Here is a 17,632-nt window from a genome sequence, read left to right as displayed (position 1 = left end):
AAACAACTGGCCTGTACACTTCAAAAATGTTAATGTTATGAAAGCAAAAATGACTGAGGAAATCTTCTAAATTAAAGAAGACAAAGAGATATAACAATTAAATGCAATGTGTGATGCTGGTATTGGATTCAAGATCGGGAAAACATATTATAAAGAATGTTACTGGGATAATTGGTAAAATTTGAATATGGATTATATAATAGATAATAATATTGTATCAATCTTAAGTTTTATGAATTTGGCCATTATATTGTGGTTAGGTAAAATAGTTTCCTTGTTCTTAGAAAGATACACATTGAAATATTTTGTGGTTGAGTCATTAAGCCTGAAATTTACTTTCAAATGATATAGCGATTTAGCTAAAATAATAATAATGATCTTGTATATACGTATAAATGAGAGAGCTAAAACAAATACGGAAAATGTAAATAATTGGTGAATGTAGGTAAAGGGTATATAGAAATGAGGAATGTGAGGTGTTGGAGGAATAGAGCTCGACTATCGTTCCACCACTTTTATTTTGACAGAGCTCTTGAAAGAAATGTATTTCCCTTTAGCCTCATGTGTTTTATTAATTTTTCCAGTTTACTGCAGTATACTACTTAAAGAGTAGTATATATAGTACTATGATGTAACATGTATGCATATATAATATATACTATATATGGTATATGTAGAATATATTGAAATAGCCTTAGAGACTGAAGTTTGATTAATCACTACACTTTTTTTACCACAGATTAGACACACTACTTTACAGACCTTACTTCTGGCAATTTGTGAGCACTGTTGTCCCTTCTTTCTGGTATGTTCTTCCTCCACTTCTCAACCTCAATTGAAACAGAACCTCCTCTATGATCCCACCCTATCTCCTCCAAAAGACTGGCTCTCCTTCCCTGCTTCCAGGAACCTTCCAATAATCTTCTGACATTGCCATTTTTCTTTCTGCCTTATGGTTACCTGTTTGCACCTGGTGTTTCTGGACTACCCTCAAACATTCCCTCCCTTTTCTCCACCCACAATTTGAAAGGGGAGTATGGGATTTATCTTCCTTCAAATTTTATCTCCTCCCTTTCCCTTCTTTCACCTCACTACTGCCTCAGAATATCATAGTAGTTAAGATTACAGGCTTTGGTGTAAGTCTCACCCCAGTCCAAATGCTAGTTCTACCACCAGCCAGGTGTATGGCTTTGGATATTTACTTCTCTACACTTCACTTTTCTCATCACTAAAATGATAAACTGTTCTTCATAGACTCGTAGTGAGCATCACATAAGTTAATGAATGCCAAACTCAGCACTGTGACTAGTAAAAAACTGCTCAGTGAATATTACCTGCTATCATCATCATCACCATCATCATCAACTCTACAGTAGCATCATTAGTAGAGGTCAAGAGCCACAAAATCAGAAAAATTGATGAAGTGTGAATGTCTATGGTTGCTGAAATTAAACAGTGGTTAATGAGATATCAACCATAGTTAACTCTTCTGACCAAAACTTCAGAGACTCTCCTAGAGGAAAAGTTACAGCAATGTTAGTCTTGAATTCATCAAAAGCAACCATTAATTCTTAACCTAAGTAGTGATAGTAAGTTTAACAATATGTGTTTCAAAAACAGAGAAATCTATTAACCAAATAGAATATAACATATATTCATTGGTCTATCCTTTAGCCAACATTTATTTAGCATCTATCCTGTGTCAGGTCCTCTTCTAGGTGTTAGTAACATTGCAGTAAACAAAGAGAAATACTCTGCTTCATGAAACTCACATTCCAAATGGAGGTGGAAGATACAGTCATTCTATCCCAAAATAAATACTGTATATTATATATCAAATAGTGATAAGTGCAAAGACAAAAAGAGTTAGAGAAAGAGAATAATGAGGAGGGTACTACTTAAATGGGGAAATCAGAGAAGGCCTCTTAGGTTATCACTTTTGAAATTCCTGATTAAATTCATGTTCTGATATTTTGAATACTATAAGACATTAAGTCTAATGATATACATCAAACATATTCTTAATTGTGTAAAGTCTTGTCCAAGATCGCTGTGTCCAAATATTTAAATAAAAGAACGTAATTACTGATTATGGGTTAATTCCAGTCCACTGTATACCTGCAGCTCTTGAGCGTGTACTGAAATGTGCTCTAACTGCAATTAGTTCCATAATGTGAAGTGCCACTTGTTTTCCAGTGAAACAGGGAAGCCAGCCTGAGGCAACTAGTTTATGCTAGCCTGAGCCACATTTAGGCAATTTACGGGAAGTAGTTTATTCCAGACTCATTTGTCTGTCTACAAATACCATTCTCTTCTGAGTTCTGTGTCTGTTCAGTATGCTAATTGTTAGCGGTACTCTTCCGCAATTAAATTATGGCCGTGACATTTCTTTTTCTCTCCTACCCCACCTTTTTCTTTTTATCCTTCACTTCAAATATACTATAAACCCCTAGAAGCCTCTACCTTTTTTCAAAAATATATAAAATATATTATTCTACTTTTAAGGGTCATACATTATATAAGAGTTCCCATCTTTCACTTCGTTGTTTATTCTGGGATATGCTACCCAGATTCACCTTCAAGAATGAAAGATCTATTCTTCCAGCTGCTGGACTTCCTCCCAGCAGACAACTCTCAGCTATCAGCCTTCTTTTGGAAGTGCCTTAGTTGAAGACAGCTGCCTTGCCCAAGGTTATGTCCCTTCCCTGGATATCCTGCATCCCAAAATTGGTCAACACAGGAGTATAAAGACCCAGTCCCTCACTTCAACTCAGGACAACTCTGAGAGGCCAGTCCATACCAAGAGCTCCCCAAGGGTTGGCTGTGGCGTTCATTGAGATTGGATCTCAGCCCCCCTTTTCCTTCTGCCCAATCTTACTCTAATAAGCTATCAGATTCCAGGGAAAATGGCATAAATGTAACGGCTTCCATTAAACACTTAAGGGATGCATATGGGTGATGATCCCATCATATCTCCATTTAATTCACCAGTCACTCACCTTAAAAAACCAGATGGATTCTGAAGGATAACAATGGATTACCACAAACTCAATTAAGCAGTAGTAGCCCAATTGCAGCTGCCTGATAAATGTGGCATCTTTGCTAGTACACATTACTATGATCTCAGGTACATGGTATGTGACCATTGATCTATCTGATTTTCTAACCATAACAGAAAACAAGATCTGAAAGAGCTTATATTCACTTGGAATGGATAAGAGTATACATTTGCAATCTTGCCCAAGGATATGTTAACTTTTCCCTCTCATGATATAGTTTTAAGAGATCTTGACTAACTAGGCACACCACAGAAAATCTCACTGGTTCACTGTATCTAAGATATCATGTAAATTGTACCAGATAAAAAAGAAGTGGCAAGTATATTTTAAGCCTAGGTAAAACATATGCATACCAGAGGGTGGTAGATAAACCCTACAAAGATTCAGGTCCTGCTATATCAGTAAAATTTTTAGGAGTCTCATGGTCTTGAGCATTTGGGGACATTCTCTCCAAAGAAAGGACAGATTATTGCAAGTTGTACTTCCTACCACAAAGAAGGAAGTACCTCACCTGGTGGGTGCTTCTATGTTCTGGAGGCAGCATATTCCGTAGCCAGGAATACGGCACCAAATCATATGCCAGGCGGCACAAGAGGGTTCCAGCTTTGAGTAAAGATCAAAGCAGAAAAAGAATATATAGCAATCCAGACTGTAGTGCAAGTATCCCTGTCGCTTGAGTAATATAACCCACTAGTATGGCATAGCTTAGAGCTATCTGTGGTGGGAAAAGGTGCCATATGGTGTTTATAGCAAGCTCAAATGGGAGAATCACAACACAGATGTTTAGGGCTTTGGATTAAGGCCATGCCGTCTACAGAAGATATTTATACATCTTTTGAAAAGTAGGTCCTGGTATGCTACTGGGTCCAAGTAGAAATGCAATGCCTGACCATTGACACCAAAGAATCATGAGGCCTGAACTGCTAATTACGAGCTAGATACCATCAGACCACAAATTCATGAGGTCAGGTGGGTCCAGCACCAATACATCATGAGATAGAAGTGATTCATTCAAGATCATGATTAACAAGACCAAGAGACACAAGAAAACTATGTTAGCAGGTAGCTTAGATTCTGAAGTCATATACTATTGTTGCTGTAGCACTTGACCAGCGATTCAGACCTATCACCATATGGGGGACACCTTATATGGCCAATGACAGGAGAGGAAAAAAAATCCAAGTTTGGTATACAGATGAGTTGGTTTGGCGTGTGGGTAAAAACTGGAAATGGGTGGAGGCTAGATTACAGCATGACTTAGAGGTGGCTCTTAACAACAGTGGCAAGGGGAAATTCTCCCAGTAGGCAGAGCTTAAGGCAATGCACGTGGTCATGTTCTTTGTGTAGAAAGGGAAATGTCCTGAGGTTATAATGTGCATGGGCTCATGAGCAGGGGCAAATGGCTTGACTAGGAGGTCAGTGGTCAAGAAGAATAAAAATTGGAGAAAAAGTAAGGAAGGAGACAGAGTCAAGATGGCGGCATAGGTGGACTCTGAACTCACTTCCTCCCGTGGACACAATGAATTTACAACTACTCTTGGAACAATTACCCCTGAGAGAGAACTGAAAACTGGATAAAAAGAAGCCTCACAACAAGGGACAGTGCTGACTGAGGTGGAAGAGGCATAAATTCCTTTCTAGGTAAAAAAAAACCCACTTTCTAGCTGCAATGCTTCACGGTCAGATGGGAGCAATCTTAAAGGTATGAAACTTTCCCTGGAGGAGTGGGAGATCTGAGTAGGGGATCTTTACCACAATAAGCATCTTTTGGACTCAGCACACCTGAGACAAGTGTCATAATACCTGGCTTTGCTGGCTATTAACTACAATGGAGAGTACCCCCAGAAAAGTTATCAGACATAAGGGGGAAAAAAGCCTGCTCTTAAAGGGCCCACGCACAAATTCACCCATTTTGGAAAGCAACCTAAAGTCACCAGAAAGAAAGGTGCACACTCCTTTGGTGAAAAGAGACTCACTTGATAGGCTCTGGGTGCATCTTGGTGACAGATGAGACCTCTCCAGGGACTGAGACATTGGTGGCAGCCATTATTGTGACCTAGTACAGGCATGCTGATACAGACGCTGGCAGATGCGAGTGGAGTTCTTCCCCTGGCCTGTTAAAGCAGGAGTCTGCTCCACCCACTAGAGCACCAATTTAATCCAGCTCAGCCAGGGCAGGCAGCCCACCCTGGGGATTGGCCACACCCAACAACAAGCCCTCAGGCAACTTAGGGGCCCACATAGGCGTGGTGCCTGGAACCTCTGCAACCAGGCGAGTGGGTCCGCCTCTGCGGGTCAGGGCATGGGTGAAGGGCAGGCCTGCATTGGTGGAGTGTGTGGGACCTCTGCAGTGGGGCGACTGGGTCCACTTTAGTGGATCAGGGTGCATGCATAGGGCAGGACTGTGTTGACAGGGTGTGTGGCCCTGCAGGCTGGGGGGCTTGTCAGCTGCAGAAAACTTGTGCTTCTCAAACAGCCACATAGGGGATCCACCCCATCTTCCAAAGACTAAAACAATTGGATGCTCCCATGCCTGGGCCCAGCCCCACTGATCTGCATTCCTGAGAGAGCTGACCACAGCCTTGCAGGCCAGAGACCTACAGCAATTGTAAGCCCCTGGGCCTAGCAACCATCCATGCTGGGGTCCTACTCACTTAACAGAAAAACTGCAATAGGAACGAGATATTAGACCTTGCAGCCAACGGGGCTGGGGCTTCCCACGCCCAATAAAGCAACTAAAGGGACCACAGCAGAGCCACATGTAGCTGAGCATTACCACCAGCCAGCTGGGGGACAGCTCAGCATCCCTGGGCACCTACAGCAAGAGCAACCCTGCCACAACAGAAGGACACACGTAGCCCACACGGGGGGTCAGCCCAGGAACATTTGGAACTGGTGATAAGAGAGAAGCCACTGCTGGGCCTCATAAGGCATCACTTATATAAGGTCACCTTTCCAAGAGCAGGAGACATAGCTGACCCACCTAATACACAGATATAAGCACAGAGAAAGAGGCAAAATGAGGAGTCCAAGGAATACATTCCAAGTAAGGGAACAGGAAAAAACCACAGAAAAATAACTAAATGAAATAGAAATGAACAATCTCCCTGAAAAAGAGTTCAAAGAGTCATAAGGATGCTCACTGATCTTGGGAGAAGAATGGATGAACTCAGTGAGAACATCAGCGAAGAAATGGAAGATATAAAAAAGAACGAATCAGAAATGAAGAATACAATACTGGAAATGAAAAGTTCGCTGGAGGGACTTAAAAGCAGAGTAGAGGATACAGAAGAACGGATCAGCGAGCTGGACAAAAGACTAGAGGAAATCACCCAAGCTGAACAGATAAAAGAAAAAATAATTGAAAAGAGTGAGGACAGTCTAAGGGAAGTCTAGGACAACATCAAGCACACCAACATCCGTGTTCTCCCAGAAGGAGAAGAGAGAGACAAAGGGGCAGAGAATCTATTTGAAGAAATAATAGCTGAAAACTTTCCTAACCTAAGGAAGGAAACAGACATCCAGGTACAGGAAGCAGAAAGAGCACCAAACAAGATGAACCCAAAGAGGCCCACACCAAGACACATTATAATTAAAATGTCCAGAATTAAAGATAAAGAGAGAATCCTAAAAGTCACAAGAGAAAGACAACAAGTTAAGTACAAAGGAAACCTGATAAGGCTATCAGCTGACTTCTAAGCAGAAATCTTACAGGCTAGAAGGGAGTAGCACAATATATTTAAAATGTTGAAACAGAAAACCTACAGCCAAGAATACTCTATTCGGCAAGATTATCATTCAGAATGGAAGGTGAGATAAAGAGTTTCCCAGAGAAGCAAAAACTAAAGGAGTTTATCACCAGGAAACCAGCTTTACAAGAAATGCTAAAGGGACTTATTTAAGTGGAAAAGAGAAGACCACAAATAGGAATAAGAAAATTATCAAAAAAAAAAAAAAAGGCAATAAAATCACTGGTAAAGGCAAATATACAGTAAAGGTAGCGGATCAACCACCTATGAAGCTCATATGAAGATCAAAAGACAAAAGTACTAAAATTATCTATTTCCATGATAAGAGGGTAATGGATACACGCAAAAAAAAGAGGTTAGATAGGATATCAAAAACATAAAATGTGGGAGGAGGGGAGTAAAAGAGTAGAGCCTTTAGCAAGAGGTCAAACTAAAGAGACCATCAACTTAATATAGATTGCTATATATGTAGATTATGAACCTCTTGGTAATCACAAACCAGAAACCTATAATAAATAAATAAAATAAATAAAAATTAAGAGAAAGGAACTCAAACATAATACTAAAGAAAGCCAATAAACCACAAGAGAAGAGAGCAAGAGAAGAAGAAAGGAACAAAGAACTAGTAAAACACTCAGGAAAAAAATTAACAAAATGGCAATAAGTATATTCTTATCAATAGCTACTTTAAATGTCAATGGACTAAATGCTCCAATCAAAAGGTATAGGGTGGCCAATTGGATAAAAAAACAAGACCCATATATATGCTGTATACAAGAGACACACTTCAGACCTAAAGACACTCACAAACTGAAAGTGAAGGGATGGAAAAAGATACTCCATGCAAATTGCAATGAAAAGAAAGCTGGCATAGCAATACTTATATCAGACAAAATAGACTTTACGTGGTGTATATACACAATGGAATACTACTATACCATAAAAAAGGATGGAATCTGGCCATTTGTGACAACATAAAGGAACCTTGAGAGTATTATGCTAAGCAAAATAAGTAAGAGAAAGAAAGTCAAATACCATATGATCTCATTCATACATAGAAGATAAAAACAACAACAAACAATCACATAGAGATAGAGATTCGATTGGTGGTTACCAGATGGGAAGGGGAGAGAGAGCAGAGTAAAAGGGATGATTAGGCACATATGTATGCTGATGGATTGTAATTAGTCTTTAGGTGGTGAATAGGATCTAATCTATACAGAAATCGAAATTTAAAAAAAAAGAAAAAGTAAAGTAAAACCAAAGGGAAATAAACTAAGACAGCACATGAAAAAAAAAAGAAGAAGAAAAACTGAAAGGGCAGGAAAAGAAGGTCTGGGGTAGAGGGATTTGGATGGACCCAGGGAATGGGCATGAAGTGTGAAGATCTTTGTACCAAATGTTAACACCTACAAGAGAGCATCCATCACGGAAGAGGCAGTATATAATCAAGTAGACAATATGACTTAGTCACTATCAGCCATTCTCTGGCATCAACCTTCCCGGTAATAGCACAATGGATACATGAATGAAATAGCTATGTATAGTGTCAGGGGTAGAAGCTATGCATGGGCTCAACCGCATTGCCTCCACTTACCAAGGCTGACCAAACTACTGATCTGATTGAATGTTCAATCTACGAAGAAACAGAGACCAACACTAACGCCCCAGAATGGAACCATCGCTATAGGAGACCACATAGCCACTTGGTGGCTAGTTGAATACACTGGACCTTTCAGCTTGGGAGAGGCTGTAATGCATTTTGACAGGAACAGACACATGTTCTGGGTATGGATTTGGCTTTTCTGACCACAGCGTGTCAGTCAGCACCACTATCTGAGGACTTACAATGCTTGATTTACCAGTGCCATCCTACATAATATAGCATCAGATCAAGGGATCCACTTTAAAGAAAGGAGGTGAAGGAATTTGTACCTGGTACCTGGCCATGAGATCACTGGTCGTATCACCTACCACACCAATCAAAATCTGCTGGCTTTTGGAGTAATGGAGAAATGGAATGGCCTGTTGGAAGGCACAGCTGAAGTGGCAGCTTGAAGGTGATCCTTTCACCATGGGTCTCCATCGTCCAAAATGCATTGTATACTCTACATCAATGATATTTATATGGTTGTGTGTTCCCATTGGTTGGGTCCAAGAACTGAAATATGGAAACAAGATTGGGCCCACTTATCACCACTGCCAGTGACCCACTTGGGTAATTTGTGCTTCCCATTCCTGCAACTCTGGGAACTGCATGACTTGAGGTCCTGTTTCCCAAAGGGGAAATGTTTCCACCAGGGAACAGAAAGAGTCTAGTTGTACTATAAACTTTTATTGGCATCTGGTCATTTCAGCCTCCTCATGCGAAGTGACATTCTTACAATAAAAGGAGTCACCATCTTGGCAGTGTTAATTAACCTTGATCATTGGAAGAAAGTAGTGCTTCTTATACACAATGAACACAGGAAGAAATATGTTTGGCATCCACGTGATCCACTTTTCTAAGCTACATGGCAAATAGACTAGAGCAACTAAGGCTTGAAGGAGGCAAGGTGACCAGAGGCTCAGGATGGTCAGGATCATGCCACCAAGAAAGCCACCAAGACCAGTAGAGGGTGAAGGAAATCTAGAGTGGATAATGGAGGAAGGAGATGATGACTATCACTTGAGATCTTAAAACTAGCTGTATCAGCAGGGTTGCTAGTCTATCCTACCAACTTTATTCTTATAAGAATCCTTTAGGAAAAGAAACCCACTGGAATCATGGAAGATTGATTCCCAGCATCTACATCAAGACGTGAATCCAAGAGGTACAAGCAGTTCACTGGTATGCTGCCAAGATGACCCTTTAGGAAGGAAGATATTATTCTACCAGCTTCCGGAACTCCTGCCAGCTGCCAGCCCTTAGCTGTCAGCCCTCTTTGTGAAGGGCCTTGGCTGAAGAGAGTGTCCTTGCTCAAAGTCATGGCTTCTCCCTGGGTGCAGCAAAGACTGATTATGGGGGTTATAAACGCCTGACCTCTTTGCCCCAACTCATGGGAATCTCCAAGGGCCATCCCAGTCTCAGACTTTCCCGTGAGTCACCTGTGACCTTCATTAGATGGCATCACAGCCCAATTTTTCCCCTGTGCCCAATTCTGCTTCCTTCACTTCCATTCCATAGGTGTTCTTTCCAAGAGAATTCCCTAACAAGCTTCCTACTCACTAATCTCCAAGTCATCTCAGAGAACCCAGAACTCAGAGAATCAAGTAAACTCATGCTCTGGACCAGAAATCAAGAGACTGGTTCTAGGCACTTGTTTGCTTCTAATGTGTTGATTGACTTCAAGAAAGGCAATAAACCATATGACCTTTATTTTCCTCATCACTTTTACTGAGAAGGGAAAGAAATTGCTGTGGTCCTTAGTCCTAGGCTAAGAACCAAAATTTAAGTCCTCAGTGGCTGTTAATTGGTTTTGTGACCTTGAGAATATCATTCCAAGCCTCTGGTCCCATCGCTAAAATGAGAGGCAGACTAAATGATCTTTAGTGTCCTTAATACTCTAATAGCCTGTGAATCTAAATATATAAATCCCACAACAATTATTTCTGTAACATAGCATTTAAATGGCATCTTCAATTTTATCAATAACTTTGTTGCCAAGAAAAATTTTTTTAAGTCCTTATGAAAAAAATTTTAAGGTCTTTGCCAAGAAGAATTTTTTTTTAAGTCCTATTACTTCATTCTTTCTCATCGCTTTGTTCCTTCCTTATTGACATTTTTTTTGTTACCCTTTTTTGGCATGTACCTTTTTCTTCCATCCCTAGGAGACTTTGAGCAAATGATACGGGAGTAAAATGAGTACTCAGTGTTGGCATACAACACTTAGTTTCAAGCACTTCGTGTTCTCTACTTTTTTCCCTTTCTTTACAGTCTCTGTTGCATCATATGGACTTTCCATCTTGTTCTTCTTATTCAATATTCATAAAGCATTTACTATGAAAGCTCCTCAGTAATATTTTCAAGTTTCACCAAATGCTTTTTTTTTTCTTAATACTCTTTCTCTACTACCTTCTTGCTCCATTATATTCAATTTGTACCCCTTTCTGGTCACAATCACAGAGGTTGCCTAAAACTACCCCTTTTCCTTTCCTATCCCTGCTCTCATCTAACGGGTCGCACACATTCTCACAAAGAAAAAAGATGTTAACCCACTGCAACAGGAGCAATTAGAAATGGGGTTGATGGCTGGCTTGTGCCACTCTGGACATCTGAAGAGGAGCCAAAAATAGAAATGAGCTGATTCTCTTGAGGGCTTAGTGCTGCCAGAGGAGTTTCCTCAGCTAGTTCTCCAAGGCTATATTTTCTGAGTCATCTTTCACAGCTCACAGGCCAAAACTCATAACTCATATGCTGTGCTCTCCATCAAGACACAGTTAATGTCAGAAAGTGGTTACTCTCGAAAGGAAGATCTTTACTCATGTCCTGACATGACAGCCTGCAGAGCCCATGAAATGAAGGGCATATTGCTCACCTGTGTCAACGTTACAGTGAAAAATCTTCTAAATCATGCAATAAAAGTATATCTCTTCTTCTCATTCTCATCTCTATAAACCAATAATGCACTTTAAAAAGAACCATTTTAAAAATAAATATATATTGGCATGGTTCACAGACTCCAAGCTATGAGAAACAGAGACTTCATGGTAGAGTGGGGAAAAGAGAGAAACAGTAGGGTTCCTGTGTTAGTGTCTCCTAGATGCTCCTTGTTGCTGTTACCTTCTGGAAGTTTGTTTATTCCTTATTGTTCGATGAATGTCAAAGATAGTTTTGTTTTTTTTCAAATCCTGATATTAAATTGCATTGAACCATTAAGGAGATAAAGCCCGACTCCTTTAAACTAAATATAATTTTGAATATCTCCTTGCTATGAACCTCTCTAAATGACAAAGTTGTCAGCTTACTCCCTAGTTACCCTAGTCTCAATGCCTCATTCTTAGTGTTAAGATAAAAGCACTTGCCTCTCCTCATCTCATAATGTCAAGAAACTCATCCAGAATTATTTTCTTTCTTTTCTTCCTTCCTTCCTTCCTCCCTCCCTCCTTTCTTTCTCCCTTTCTTTCTTCCTTCCTTCCTTTCTTCCTTGCTTCCCTCCCTCCCCATCTCCCTCCCTCCCTCCCTCTCTTCTTTCTCTCTCTCTCTTTCTTTCTTCCTTCCTTCCTTCCTTCCTTCCTTCCTTCCTTCCTTCCTTCCTTCCTTCCTTTATTTCTTTCTTTCTCTCTCTCTCTGTCTCTCTCTCTCTCTCTTTCTCTCTTTCTCTCTTTCCCTCTTTCCCTCTTTTCCTCTTTCTCTTTCTCTCTCTCTCCCTCCCTGCCTCCCTCTCTCCCTTCCTTCCTCCTTTTTTCTTTCTTTCTCTTTCCTTTCTTTCTGCTTTAAAGAGTAGCTTATAATTGCCAAGGCTATAATGTCATCAAAGATTGACATTGATCAGAGGCTTTTGGTTAAGCAAGGTTGGGGCTAAGGAGCTTATTGACACACATCAAATCACAGCCTATTCCACCTACTCTGCTGTTGGGCGAAGCTCAGAATACTGACATGAAGTTGGGAGGCAACACTAATGCCACGGTTGGTGTTAGCAGAAATAAGAATGCTGGCTATGAAATTTCTCGAGGAGAAGGAAATGTTTACCTATCTGCCTCAAAGCCTTTTTGTTCTTAAATGCTACTTTCTCAGCCTGCTGGCCTTGCATATGAAGAGAAGGCTGGAGATGCTGTGTCTCATATTCAAGGCTCTCAGAATAGTTCACAATGGGGACAGTAGCGCCACCAAGGGACATTGTGAGCAGTAACTAATAAAAACCAGTATCAAATGCCTTGCACATGGGGAATGCTGGGTTAATCACCATCAACCTAAAGTTAAAATATACTGGCTGCAATGTTGATTTAAGTGACAGGAGAGGTGTTGCATTACAACCATCTCTTTGAAATTCACACTCAACTTCTTCCATGTATTTTGGCCACAGTATGCAATATTAGGTGCTAAAAATGTTTACGTTTGTTAATTATTGAAAAATTTGGTCTCTCAGTCATATTGAAAATATAATATCTGCAAGAACAAAGATGATGGATGGACCAGCATGCTCCTTAACTCTACCAGCATAGCTTGTTCTCAGCTTTGCAAGAGAAAATGACAGCAATTCCTTCAACTACTGAGAAGAAACTATGGTCATGGGAACACCACCATGGGTGCACCAAATGATGCTACGGCCCCCTCACTCCACCACCCATCCTAACTGTGCAAATGCACTATGCTGTTAACCATGTGAGAGCTGTATTTAACAGGAAACTGACAGCAGCACATCATATTCTAGAAAACTGAGAGCTATAACATTTCTCAGCACCATGTTCCCGTTAGAAATCACCACAGGGTCCTGCTTCTGGTATTATTTAGGGTTCATGCCTCACCCAACAATGGTATAGCACTTTTTAGTTCATAGCCAAGAGTTTTCTTCTAAGAATTTGTCAACTACCTGGCATTCTCTGACATAACAGCCATAATAGTAATCCATGGCAGTTGTATCTTTGTATAATGCTTCAGAGTTTTCTAACTGCCTGTCAACATATTCTAATTTGACTAAATTCATTCAATATTTTTAAAGATTTTACCATGAGCCAGGAATATAACCCTCAACACAAACATACAACAACAACAACAACAAACTAGGTATTATTATCTCCATCCAGCAAATGAAAATAAGTAAGACTGCAATGCAAAGTAATATCCCAAGGTCACAAGATGACAAATTAGAGAAAAAGTTAGTAAGCAAAGTCAGAAAGAAAGATTTGTCAAGATGGTAAATGTCAGTTACGGGATAACTCTCACTTATCAACATAATGAATGTATAAAGGAAAAAGTAAAGCCTTGATAACTCAGAAGCCTCAATGCAGTTAACTGCTTAAAATTTAATATTGAAATTTAACTTTTAAACTTCTAAATTTAACTTTTTTCTATTTTCCCTTCTTTTTCTGTTGGAAGTGTGGACAAATAAAGAAATTACTAAATCTGATAATCATCGATAGAGATTCTTTACCTTTTTTCCGTCTTTGACTTGTTTGGCTAGCTGTTGAAGTCTGTGGACCACTTCTCAAACTAATGTTTTTAATGAACAAAAGAAAATCATAGGATTATAAAAGACACCAATTAAATCAAAATACAATTATAAAAATATCAAAAGAAAAAAATTGCGATTTAATGATATAGGTACTTCCTTATTAATGCACTAAATAACAAACTCTAGCTGCAGGTCTAATAACTACGCTAATTTTAAAACAGTAATAAAGCATAAATGAGATTTCCAGAGATCTGCAACAACTGTAATATGATATGAAAATATCTGTAATTTCTATTGGTGACAAGGTCACAGATGCTCTTAATACTACTGTGGTTTGTGCCTACATGACATAATTGAAAGAATTGTAAAATTTCAGTTAGTAATTAATAATTTAAAAAATGGAATTTCTACAGACCACTTGAATTCTATCCAAGGGCCTCTTGTGGGTCCATGGGCCCCGTATTAAAAACTCCTGCCATAGGAGAAAGGAAAGAGTAGGAATAGTCAGAATGCACACAAAGTATTCAGAGTAGCCTGAATTAGTAGTAGCTTTCATCGGCCCATATAAGAACACTGTTGTGTTTCTCTTATAGTTCCGCACAGCCCCTAGAACCATGTTTGATAAATAGGAGTCAGGTGCTCGGCGGCACTCGTTAAGTGACTCATGGATGATCAGACCTCTTGACCGAGTCCTACTGCAGGGTCTACCTTCCTGAGCTGACTTGCATTCCTCCTGCTGTACACAGAACCCTCCTCTACTAAATGAGCATGTGGCCTCAGTGAGCCAAAGGAATAAGAATGAAATGATCTCTTATCTCTACTGGCAGGTGGGAAAATTACAATAACAAAATAGGAATAAAACAAATTAAAAACATATCAGAGAGAATGTTTCACTTAATATAGTTTCTACTTGAAAAATTGTTTCTCCTCCTGGTAGAACACTTTATTTTATATGACACTAAATGGCAAGAATAAATCAAAAGCATTGTTTAATTGGGGTAAGGAGTGAAATAAAGTTGAATGAATTTAAACTGTAAGTCAAAATGGTACAGACACCTCTGATGAATGACAGCGATTTACTCTCAATAGTTTCATTATGCAAATTATGTTATTTGTTTTCTAGCTTTACTCAAAACAAATGGTGATGCCGGAATAAAAGCAAATCGTATTCTTATCAAGTGTCTCATCAACATGACTTAAAATATTACAAAATTAACTATGTGCTGGCCTTTTTCATATTACCCATTGATCATTTAATTTCAAATATCAATGTGACACTGTAATATCACCAAAGTTTTTTTCTTAATAAATATTCTGTGCATAGGGAAGTAGCATGGAGAATTAGAGCTTATAGCAAGAAGGACAAAATGAATGTGATTTTTCTAGTCTTTCTGGCTTTTAAATAAGTTGTTTCTCGGTTTGTATCAGTAAGTTTATATTTCCTATTTCGCCTCCACAGTAACAGTGAAAACCAAGTATTCCTGAGTTAATGAAACAGCAAAAGGAAGTACATTACAATAAATTGTTCTCTGGAGTCAGATTTCCTTGTGTGGTAACTTGCCTTTTCCAGTTCAGGAGTCCCCATTTCCCATCCTTCTCTTTCCCTCTTGGATTGCCCACCAATTATCCTCCATTTTTTTTCTCCTCTGCTAAGACTTTTCTCAAAAGTATCAAGGCACCTTTCCTTCCATATCTCCGTGGCTTTTACTCAGAGCTTATTCCCAGAGTAATCACACAGAAAGTGGCATGAAATAATGACAGATTTAAAATCATGAAATACGTGATTTTGTAATAAATTAGAAATCATCTTTTACTTTAATCCTAGTACAGACAAGTAAGCATCAAAGGACATGAAAAATATATGAAAAACTTTTGAAATTCAGCAAAATCTATCATTAATTTTTTTCCTCTAAGGATTGGGAAAAGACTTGGGATTTAAAAGAAGAGTAGCTTAGATTTCAACTATTTAAGAGCCATTTTACTAGTAAAATCTTCCGTCCCACTGATCTCCATGCCCTGATCCACCAAAAATGTGTCTTCTTGAACCAGAAAAAAAGTTTTCTTAAAAATCTGAGCAATATTACTGCTAACACAGAAGATAAAAATAGATCAGGAGAATAAGGTTTCAGGAGTAACATCAGCTATGAACACGAAAAGGCATTCATCCCATCTTAGTCTGTTTACCATTCCACTCAAATCAATGAATATTTATTGAACACTTATGTTAGGTGCAAAGTTTTTGAGGAATATGAAATCATTGGCTATGGCTGGTATGTAGGGCATGGATCGAAGATTAGGAGAAAAGAAGTGATGGTATTCATCCTGTGGACCATGGAGAGATTTTTGAGCTAGAAAATGACATCATCCAGCTTCACTTTAATAAGATTATTAAAAAGGATAAATTGGAAGAAAAGCGATTTTAAAGAACAGGAGACAACCTAAGAGAGTTATTTATTTTTGTTTGATATTAATGCTGCCTTGGCAGTTTTCCAGGTCTTTGTGAACAAGGACCCCGCCATTCATAATATCTCTATCTACATCGACATCTAGTCTATTTCTGCATGTTTATAACTATGAAAGAATCACTCAATATTAGTGTTAGACCAATTATTTTAAGCCCTATTTTACAGATTAATAACTTGAAGTCAAAAATTTTCTTTGTTTTGTTCAAAGTCATATAACCAGTGGTAGAATTGGGATTAAATTCCAAGTTTATTGACTTCATATCAAGTGATCTTTCCAATATTTTATGGTCCAAGGAGCCAAGCATATTGCTAGGCTCAGAGAAGATGCTTATAAATTGTTGGTGTTTGACTAACTCGGATAACATTTGCTAAGATAGTGTGTTTTGATTTTTTTTTTAATGTTAGACCTAGGACTCATGTCTTAAAAATACCTTATATCTTAAAATTCAGAAAACTTTCTAATAAGAGAAAACCAAATTACTCAGACTATTGAAATAAAACCTAACGAATCAATTTAAATATGATTATCCAAGAAAAGTATTAATACATAACTTCATCGTCTAACCAGAATGCTTATAAAATATTAAGGAAATATGTCTTTCTTAATCATTAAATTATTTTGGAAAATTCGTAGAGAATGAAAGACTATTCTCATTCCAAGGAGAAAAATTTATTTAATATATTCAAGAAGATTTACAAGTAATTTGAATTAAATTATTTATTATAGACTTCTGGTTAAACAGAGAAGATTGAGCCCTGTTTACAGGGCAGATTTACTTCTTCTCCCTCCCTAAACTCCACGAAAACAAAGAAAATTTTTCACAGTCTCTCTTGGTTCAGAACACTGGAACCATTCAGGAACTGGAGCCACCAAGAAACTGGAACTCTCAAGACTGGGGTGTGGTTTGGAGCTGACAATAGAGGACTGATCAAAAATCAGGATAAGTATCAAAATCAGTTACACACCTGTATCTACTTCCCAAACCCACAGTGTCAAATAGCTGCCCCTCCCCTATGCTGGCAGAAGACAGGAAACTCAATCTCAGGAAAGAGAGAACTGCAGAGGCTCTGGACTCAGTAGGGACAGCTGAGGGTGGGACAGAGTCTCTACTGGACACAGGATAACTAGTGACAATCTACATACTGACTTGGCCCCAGAGTGTTGGCAGTCAGCCACCAAGGTCTCAAACAGCAGAAGAAAGCTCCTTTTGGAGAAACCAACCAGTCCAAGAGAAAGGGCCAAAAGAAACAGTCCACTTAATCCA

This window comes from Diceros bicornis, chromosome 29 (assembly GCF_020826845.1).
Source record: "Diceros bicornis minor isolate mBicDic1 chromosome 29, mDicBic1.mat.cur, whole genome shotgun sequence".
Lineage (NCBI taxonomy): Eukaryota > Metazoa > Chordata > Mammalia > Perissodactyla > Rhinocerotidae > Diceros > Diceros bicornis.
The sequence above is the reverse complement of the archived record's forward strand: the minus strand, read 5'-3'. Positions refer to the sequence as shown.